Source organism: Vigna angularis, chromosome 9 (genome assembly GCF_016808095.1).
Source record: "Vigna angularis cultivar LongXiaoDou No.4 chromosome 9, ASM1680809v1, whole genome shotgun sequence".
NCBI lineage: Eukaryota > Viridiplantae > Streptophyta > Magnoliopsida > Fabales > Fabaceae > Vigna > Vigna angularis.
Window position 1 is genome coordinate 26,682,021 of NC_068978.1, and position 10,846 is coordinate 26,692,866.

The 10,846-nt window shown below is 31.6% G+C and overlaps 1 pseudogene; it reads left to right on the forward strand.

Moving 5' to 3' along the window:
* The first annotated feature begins 1,383 nt into the window (after nucleotides 1-1,383).
* Nucleotides 1,384-9,954, forward strand: LOC108346714 (UDP-glycosyltransferase 87A2-like; annotated as a pseudogene).
* Nucleotides 9,955-10,846: the final 892 nt, after the last annotated feature.

Sequence of the window (10,846 nt, forward strand, 5' to 3'; positions counted from 1 at the left end):
TTGTGCTATCTTATTTTGTCTCCATGAATAGAGTAGGCAATTATGAAAAAAATTAAGTTGAAGATGATGAAGGTATCTCTGTGCTAAGACATATAGGGTGAAAGGAATGTAAAAAAACTGTGCCCCTTGCCTTTGCTTCCCCTGCAAAATTGTTTTATCCACTATCATATAACAAACTTTGCAGATCACTGGGTGCTACACTGAGAGGAGTACCAAAAGAAAAATAGGGATGTGAAGATATGAAATTTGGATATCAGACAACAGTTAAAAAATGAGAGAGAATGTGAGAACAAAATCTGGAGGTGTAAATAACAAAAACGTCGATTGAGTTAAAAACAAAGTGTAAAAAGAAAAACTAGGTGGTATGGATATAGAATGTAGTGTAAAAGAAAAACAATTTTGTGTGGGTAACCCACTCTTTTCTTTCTTGTTTGTTCTTTCTTTATCTTTTTCATCAACAAAATTTTCTATTATTTATTATATATAATTATTTTAAAAGAAAATTTGTTATTTTTTAATTTAATTTTCTTATCTAAAATTTTTATTTTCAAAAATATTTATTTCACCCCTTTTTATTACGTTAAATTATACATATAATCTAAATAAATTTATGTTAAATTATATATAATTTAAAATAAATTTACATCAAATTATATATAGTCTGACATAAATTTGTGCATAGTCTAATCTAAACTTTTTTTACACTATGGAAATATATTTACGAAGAAGATATTTCCCAAAATCAAACATTTAGTTTCGTTGTACTAGTATGGAAATATATTTATAATTCATTATCCATTCATTTTTTTCTTTTCATTTTAGAAAGTTTATCCTAATTTTTAATTTTACTGATCTTATCATTGAATCTTTTTAAAATTCCTGTTAAATAATATCTCAAATCATTTTTATCAAAAATATATATATTATATTTCATATCAGTCTTAAGTTGAACTTTGTCTGTTAATTAAGAATATACATTAATTTTAAATATTTGTAATAAAGTTTACTAACATATATTTTTTAAATCAAAAATATGAAAATTTATAACATATAAATTTGTAAATATATCCTGGATATTATTGATATAAGAATGTTGGAATAATTATCTTATTAAACAAAGTTAAACAATAATTTTAAAATATAAACAACTTTAAGAGTTGACTTAGAGAATCAATTGGCTTTCTCGATTTCTGCCTTAACTGTATCAAGAATTAGATATTTCTAAAAGTAAACAACTAAAATTAAACTCTTTTATGTATCACAAATTTAAACCTAATTTGGTGTATCTGTCTGTAATGGTTACAGTAGAAAGTATATAAATACATATTATGTTGTAGAGAATACAGAAGAGACATACAGCGTAATTGGCTTAAAGATTTTGACATGGCAGAGAAAAAGTCCAGCATGAAGGTTTGGATCTTTTGCATTCTACTTCTTAGCATGGTTGCATTGAGGCATGGCAAAGCAGAAGATGAAATGAAAAACACAGAAACTCATGGAGAAAGTTCTGGGCGTAAACTTTCCGATGCTGAAATCGATAACGAACATGGTGTTGCCAATCCATACAATCGTGGCTGCTCACCGATAACTAGATGTCGAGGAGGTTGAGGTCACGGAGGTCATCAGCAATTAAAAATATCATTTATATGATATTATTATGGTATATAATATTCATAAAAATATATGTATTACTCATATTAACATTATAATAAAAAATAATAAAATTATTATTATGATTTATGTTATTATTTTAATTATGAAAGTTATTTAAACTTAATTTTATAAATAATTTTTATAGTTTTGTTATAAATACTTTTTTATTTATTTTGTAAGTAGTTTTATGATTAAATAAATAGTTGAGTTTTAAAAAACGATTAAATTGAAGAAAACAATTAAATTAGAAAAAGTTTAGTTAAGGAATAAAATTAATAAAATAATTATTTCAATTTTAAAAAATTATTTAAAAAGAAAAATTAGAAAATAAATGTGAAAAAATGAGAAATTTCCTTATACAAAACGGTGTTGTAATGCTTTTTGCAATAATATTATAGTTTCCTGTGTTGCTTGCGAATTTGTTGAACATGTATCATATGTGTGCCTAAGAAATATATGATGTTTGTCTATGACTCTAAATTGACGATGTTGTTCTTCAATTTGTAAATATGTTATTATAATATATATGATATATAACTTCCACTAGCATGCAAGGGTATTTGTTTTCTTCCTTCTCTCATAGTTATATTTTCCACTTATTATTCCAAGCTTTGTAAATAAAAAATCAGCGAAAGATGACAGGACAAAAAAGTCATGCAATGGCCTAACATAAACCATTAACCTATATCATGTGCCCAATTTTACCTTAAAAAATATAGAAATTTGCCAAAGTATAAAAGATATCAAAAATTATCTTAGCACACTAAAAAAGAATGATTAAAACAGTAATTTGTGACGTTGAACATGGTTCATGAATCTAAGTCTTAAAAATTCTATAATATATGAAAGAAAACGTGGATCGCTGTTTATTTTTTCATTCAATGAATATGTAAATGGTATTTTTATTAGACACAATTAAAATATATTTTTTAATTGCATGACATACCTCAATTTTGATCATATGTAAATTCCTTTTATATTTTTGACCTGGATCATTTTTAGACCATAAAGTCCAAAAGATAAAATAGATGTCGCATTGCAAAAATCTATTGATGAGTTGAAACAACTATATATTGGAGTGTTGACATATATGATAAATATATTATATTCGAGAGATGTGATGTAATTAAATTGACACATTTTTTTATTATCAATAAATACTAAAAAGGACAATTAAGTTTTTTAATTTACATGTATTTAATTCATCAAAGATCTTGTGACTAAGAAAGAATGAGTAGGAGAGTTAGTGTATATTGCATTGATGCGTGGAGAGTGCATGAAGAATAATTCTCTTCCTACTCCATACAACTTAGAGCTGATGAAGAAAGTCGATCCAGAGTATTGCAAGGATTCGACAGAGGTCATGATATCTTGGTGTATGGTCATCATGTACTATTTCAAAGGTTATATGGCTTAGAGGAGTCGATGGATAGCTAAACTTGTATGAACTAAATGGGTCATATGAAACTTGACAATTGGAACACAAATTGAATGATAACAAATTAAAAGATAATCCAAAACTATACTTGCCATGAATTTGATCAAGTGAATCACAATTACTCTCAAAAAGACATTTTGTAAAAAAGACAAGCCCACTTTGGGGTCCTGTATGTTCTGTTACATAAACTTGAAAGTGGTAATTCTCATTTAAATAACCAAACACATCAATGATCACTTTTGGATGATGCTCAAAACTGAATATTGAATCATGAGTACAATTCAAATAAAAGGATGTAATCTATGAAAACGGTTCGTGCAAGGCATATACTAACCAAATAAACCAAGGATATATGCCTAAAACTACTGAGTATTAACAAGAATTCAAAAAATCTAAAATCACCAAGAAACAACTGCTCACTAATGAAGGTGCGAGGAAATACTATAAGGAGGGGTTGAATAGTGTTTGCATAATTTTTTCGCAACTTGCAAACTGAACATAATGTGCGTAACACTTACGAGTTAGAGAAACCTGTTAGTAAACGCATTTGATCAGTCCTATCTTTTTGGCACAACTTTTGATGACTTGATCAATCCTACCTTTGCCTTTTTCTTTGAACGTTTATTTTAATATGTGTAAGATGAGATTGATGAACATTTGTAGTGATTGTTCTGCACAAGATAAAAACATTTATAGCAAGTATGTCCTATTTTCTTTACTTTAGTGTTTTTGAATGTTTTTATCATTTGTTTAGGATTTTGTGCTTTTGTGTTTGTGAGATTAGTTGATATCATTTAGTCTATAAGAGACTCCTTAGTTGGTGTTTTACTTATTGATTTTATGATTTGTTTTGACATAGGTATTGTGTCACTATTTTATAAGGAAAGAAAATTCAGTGAATGTCTTTCATGTTATCTACTGCTGATGTAATTGGATTTTGATGTACATTCGACTCATCAGTGAATGTTGAACATTTAATGTTATTTAAAGCTTACTCAGAATAACAAAGTGTTTTTTTATTTCCTACCCTTAAGGTAACATTTGACAATTAATCTTTTCTCTTGAGATATCAAGTGTTGAATAAGGCTTCATCGTTGGACGAAGTATTTGTTTTAGCTCATGGTATCGTGCAGGCAAGTAAACGCTTCTTGTGATTTTGTCTCTTCTTTCGATAGATAGCATTTAACTTGTTCAAGTTTTCTTTGATGTTTTAGGCTTTTAATTTTTCAGAGTGTTTTATCAAGGTCATTGTCTTGAAAATGTTTTGTTTTCGAGAGCTAAATTGAATACCGTTCGGGTATGATAAGCTTTAAGCGTTTAGCTTTTAACTCTCTTAGATGCTTTAGGCATAACAACCTTTTAACACAACATCTGAGTGTTATAACCTAGATTTTTTTTCTATTTCCTAAGAATCTAAGTGTTTTTCTAAGGTTTTTTATGTTAAGGATTCAGGTTCTAAGTACTATGTTTTCATCCTAGGTTGTTTTCCTATTTTCTAGAGTCTGAAGTTTCTTCTTGTCCAACTTTTCTCCTAAGTTCCTTAGCCTAGTTTGACCTTTCTATCAATTTCTATGTTCTACTTTTTTTCGTAGACGGGGTCATCCATACGTTTTCTTTTTGGTGAATTTGAATATGTTCTTTCCATCTTAGAGTTTTTGCCTTGGCGTTTTAGACACTTTGTTTAGAACTTTGTTTTCTACTCTTCTATTTTGGTGAGGTTGTGCTTCTTATTAGGCCTTTCTAGCTTATGGTTTTCTAGCCTAGTGTTTTTCTATCTTCACCTAGGGTTTAATGGTTTTCTAATTTAGGATGTTCTACCTTAGTGTTTGATGTCTATTTTCTATCTTAAAGCTAGTTTTCTAACTTAGAGTTTTCTATGCTAGTGTTTGTTTTCTTATTTTTCTTCCTAGGGTTTCTTGGCTTCTTTCTAGGGTTTCTTGGCCTAGCTATTTTCCTAGTGTTTTTTTAGCTTAGAGTCAGTTCTTGTATACAGAGACTTCTTCGTTTCATGTTGTTTGGTTAAACTTTAAAATTAAGGTTTCTATTAGATGAGTTTGTCTTGTAACGAGCTTGTCATTTCCTAACACTCTCCCCTTTTTGATGTTTAACAAATACACATGCTAGACAAGAAATCTTATTGGAAGAATAGTATGTTTTATTAGGAATAGTTTAACTGAAGTGTGTATTTTTCTCCCCCTTATTTGTAAAATATCAAAACGGTTCAGAGAAATATTAAGATCCCCTATTTTGTTGCACTCTTAAATTTTCTTGTATTTGATAAGAGGATTGTGTTTTAGTTTTTCTATCTTTTAATGTTTTCATAGTTTCACACTGTTTTTCAGTTCCTATTACCATTCTTGTTTTAGTTCTTATTTGTTTATTTTTTATTATTTAACACCTAAGTTTTATCTGATTCAAGAAGACGATTTCGCACAAGCCATTTGAACAATCATTCAACGGTGGATATCATATTGAACATCAGGAAAAAAATAACAACAAAACAAAACAACATAAAGAAACAACATTAAAACAAACAAAAGAAAGTATTATATCCTAGGATTTTGGAGAGTTTTTCTGCACGGATTTCAGAAGATTTGTAAGATGATCTTCCAGAATCCTTTTGTGGTCCCCTACCAACCTTTCAATGTTGAGAGTTTGACGCTCATTATGCTACACAATCAATCGTCTAACTTGATTGATCGTCTCTCCATCACTATCAAACGAAACTTCTTAAAGACTTGTCTCAAGGCTTGCATCTAAGCTATGTTTCAGCTTCTTCCTCCCCCTAGACGATTCCCCTATCGTTAATGGGTATTTTCTTGGGTTTCTCTTGCCGTGAAGAGAAGTCTTTCTCCTCTTGCAGCGCTTCGGGAGATAATGGAGTCTAAGGCTGGGTTTAGGAAATATGGAGTTGAGACATGATTCAAAACTCCTTACTTAGAGATATTCCTAAAGACGAGATGAAAGTAGTAGCGTCCCTCTTTAATTTCCTTGTAGTTGGCCAAGGTCTGACCCAGATGTAGAAAGAAGAGATGGGGAAGATTGAAGGGAGTGCCGGTTAAAAGGTTGAAGAGAACGAATTTCTCCAACTCTATCACCTCTCCATTAGGGTAGGAGTGCATTATGGTTCTTCTGCAGACGCAAAGGAGAGCCCTTGCTGGCTCAGACACCCGTTCAACGACAATGTCATTGAAAATAAACCTTCTCTCAAAGTTCTCTCCATAGAGAACTCTTTCCACCTTCCCATTGCAGGCATACACTTCATCCAGTTTTCCATGAAGCAATCATCTTTACCGAGAGTGGTTACATCCTCTAAAAAGAAGGTTTCATCTTAAGCGACTTGGATGTTGGCTATTCTTATTGCTATGTCCAGGGTTTTTGATAGAGAAAGCTTTGCATGGTCGACGATTATGGTTTTGAAGGAAGGGTTTTTGAATATGTGATTGTAGAGAGAGATTTTTGAAGAGAGGTTCGGTAGACAGAAAGGAGGTGAGTATTTCACTAATGCGAAAGGGAATTTAAAGGATTTTTTTACAAAGTAAGAAAGACCTTTGAGTTTTTTGGATATTAAGATCAAGACGGTTTACTCAAATTTCAACCATCAGGGTTAGATGGAATATCATTGCACATTAAATGCACACAGAATGATTGTAGGTAACGTAGAGAAGTGAACTACCTTTGATCGAGTTAGTTAGACCATCCTCATTTAATACTTTGACTAATTAGTTAGAATATAGTCGTCTAATTTAATGATGGAGAATGTTTTGACTAAGTTATTTACAAGTATAAACTCCTCATTTAATGCTTAGGTTCTTCATTTAATACTTATGTTCCCTATTTAAAGCTTTAGGCTCTTTCAACGAACTACTCAAGAACTGCACTACTTAAGCACCACCATCTCTTGTTTTAAGCTCCTCATTTAATGCACAGGCTCCTTATTTACACCAAGACCACACTACTCAAGCATCATCATCTCTTCATCAATTGCTTTCGTTACACCGTCTCTTCCATGGAGTTCATCACTTATTGAAGGAGCTTCCTAAATCTATTCTCCATTCGATAGGCCATGACTTTGGACTTGTATATACATGTGGAGTCATAAGCTTATGCTTTAAACTCCTTACGATCTTGTTATGGTATTTTTCTTTTCTCTCTTGTAGCATTGATATCAAAGTTAATAGTCTTGAGTGCCCACTAAACTTTATGTTATAACTCTACATGCAGAAGGCAAGCTTTCACACAGACCATTTGGAATAGTGTCAAGCTTGTGGAAGTTTTGAATGTAGTTTTGTATGTCCATAGAGTATCATCCAACTTAACTGCCCAATTTCTTCTAGAGATTGAGACAGTTTTCTCGAGAATTCTCTTTAACTCTTTGTTGAATACCTCAACTTGGTCATTGGTCTGTGGATGGTAAGTTGTGGCTACTTTATGTCTATCAGTTGTTGATTAGAAAAGTGGATGCCTTCATCACTAATTAACACTTTTTGTGTGCCAAATCTACATAAAAGGTTTTTTTTAAGGAAGCTAATAAGTGTCCTTGAGTCAGATTGTTGAACTACAACTGCTTCCACCCATTTAGAAACATAATCTACAACCACTAGAATGTATTCTGTTGAATTGGACTTAGGCAAAGGACCAATGAAATTCATACCCCAACAATCAAACAACTAAACTTCAATTATATTTTTTAGAGACAATTGATGCCTCATTGAGATATTGCTTGATCTTTGACAATTGTTACAACTTCTATATTGATCAAAAACATCTTTAAACAGTGAGGACCAAACGAAACCTTCTTGCAAAATCTTTGCAACAATCCTTTCTCAATTGAAATGGCCTCCATATGTGAGTTATGGCAATGACATATGACATCTCTCACTTCATATCCAAATATACATCTTCTCATTGGTGCATGAAGTGGGTGCCGAAAATTGGTATAAAACAATGATGAAGGTTGAATATATAGTGGGAATAAAGATGGATATTGAGGTTGGATGAGGAAGATAAAGGTTGGAGGAAAAGAAGATGAAGTTGATGGAAGGGATGATTAGATAAGTGGAAGAAGCGTACGAGTGTGGTGGTTCTCTAGTATCCTATACAACTTTGTGTGCCTTTTCTTGTATTTTTTGTGTTGTGATCTTTGTGCTCTCTTATTTTGTATGTATGAATCAAGAAGGGGCAACTGTGAAGAAAATTAAAGTTGAAGATGATGAAAGTACGTGTGTGCTAAGGCATGGAGGGTGAAAGGAATGGCGTCATTTCGCCTTCACTTCCCCTGCAAAACTGTTTTATACACTATCATTAAACAAAATTGTGCAAATCACTACAATGAGAGGGGTGTCAAAAGAAAAGCATGGATGTGAAGATCTAAAATTTGGATGAGACAACAATTAAGAAATGAGTGAGATGTTAAAAACAAAATCTCGAGGTGTAGATAACAAAAACGTAGATTGAATTAAAAACAAAGTATAAAAAGAAAAACTAGTTGGTGTAGATATAGATTATAGTATAAAAGAAAAACAATTTAGTGTGGGTAGTAAAATCAACCACTCTTTTCTTTCTTGTTTGTTCTTTCTTTCTTTTTGTCATCAACAAAATTTTCTATTATTTATTATACACAATTCTTTTAAAATAAAATTTATTGTTTTATAATTTAATTTTTTTATTCAATTCCTTTTAATTTTAAAAATATTTATTTCATTCTTTTTTATTTGTTTTTTAACTTTTTAAACAAATTTCATTTACACAGTCAAAATTATATATTGACACTAAGATTATATATCTTTGGGTTAAATATGTTTTTAGTCCCTAAACTATTGGCCGTTTCTGGTTTTCGTCCCTCTTTCAAAGTAAGGTACAATTTGGTCCTCATTCTTTTCGAAACTTTGGTTTTAGTCCTCGAAAACTAACACCGTTAAAAATGTGCTGACGTGGCTAACGGGAGACTGACACAATTTTTTTTTTCAGAGTTTATCAGCCCTAAACCCTAAACCCTAAACCCTTTTCTCCAGTGTCACCTCTCTCTTCAACTTCTCTTTCTCTCTCATTCCTCCAAACCCATTCCAATTCTCACTCTCATGGGTTGTTACCTCTCCGTCATTCCTTGTGCCATCTTCTACTTTTTTCAACTCTGAGGGGGCGCGGCCCCGGTTACCGATACTTCGGCGCGACGAAGAAGCTTCCCGGCGTCAAGGAGCTTGTTTCTGGGTAGTTTCCTCTCTGTGTCCTGTGCCTAAATGAATGAGATTGTTTCTGCTTTAGAAACTAGTGGTGTTCGTTATTTGTGGGTGGTTCGTGGAGAAGTTTCCTGGCTAAAAGAGAAATGTGGGGATAGGGGTTTAGTGGTGCCTTGGTGTGACCAATTCAAGGTTTTGTCACATCCTTCTGTAGGTGGATTTTGGACCCATTGTGGGTGGAATTCCACTCAGGAAGCTGTTTTTGCTGGTATTCCAATGCTGACATTCCCTCTTTTCTTGGACCAAGTTCCAAACAGTAGACAAATTTTGGAAGTGTGGAAGAATGGGTGGGAGTTGAAAAGATCAGTGTTGGGCAGTGAAGAATTGATATCAGAAAAAGAAATATTGGAAGTGATTGGAGAGTTTAAGGATGTTGAAAAGGGTAAAGAACTTCGAGAGAGGGTCCTTGAACTTAAGGGTATATGTGACCAAGCAGTCGCTGAAGGTGGATCCTCCAATATGAACCTCAATGCACTTATAAAAGATGTTTTGTGTGTTCAAGGTCATTCAGCTTCAAAGGAGGGCTAGTTCCTCAGTGTGACAACTATAAAATAGGCTGATAAAAACTAGAAAGAAATTTCATAGATAAAATAATCTTGTTATTTTATTTTTGGTTCATGTGAGGGTGAAGAATAATGAGGGTGAAACTCATTTGTATTTCTATTTTAACTAAAAGAAAACTTTATCTTGCTAGCACGATTCTTGTATTTTAACTAAAAACAAACTCATTTGTACTTTTGCTTGATACGAATGATCCAAAGAATACCTACAGGGGTTGCACATTGCCTCTGTATTTAATGTAATTTATATAATTTTTATTTTGGCATACAGTGGTTTTTTTACTAAGTTTGGCTTGAATATGTGTATGTAGTTTTTATCTAAAATATTCGAGTTGATTGTCTATATATTTGCGTATGGCGAACAAAAATCAAGGTTAATCAAGTTCAAATATTTGGTTCAACTAATGCAACTGTTAGTTAAGGATCTTAACTGGAGTAGTATGTCATTTTCATGACATGGGAGCAACAGATAAAAATCATTTATATAAAAATGGGTGGATGAACCAGTTCAATATAAAAAAATGTTTTATTTTTTGGAAATAAGATCAGATTAAGATAATTATATAGAAATGGGTGGATTAACACAATTTTTAAAAAATGAAAATAAATATTAAAAAAACAACAATTTGTAAAGAATTCAAAAAATATTAAACACATGTTTCGAAGCTGAAATTAAAATCAATGGAGCTTCTAAACATACTTTTCTTTAGAAAAGAAAAAAAAATAAAAAATATGTTTCAAAGGACGACTTCAATAAGATGAAATTAATCTCATTAGTAAAAAATGAAAAGAAAAGAAAAACTGAATTCCCCAATGGGAGTCACATATTATGTTAAATCTACATGGATTTTACCTAATATAAAAATGTTTGGGAAAGAAAATTAACCACTGGCATTTCTCATCCAGTTATTTGCCTCAGCAAAACAAAAATACCTATAAGCAAAGCATCCCACGCT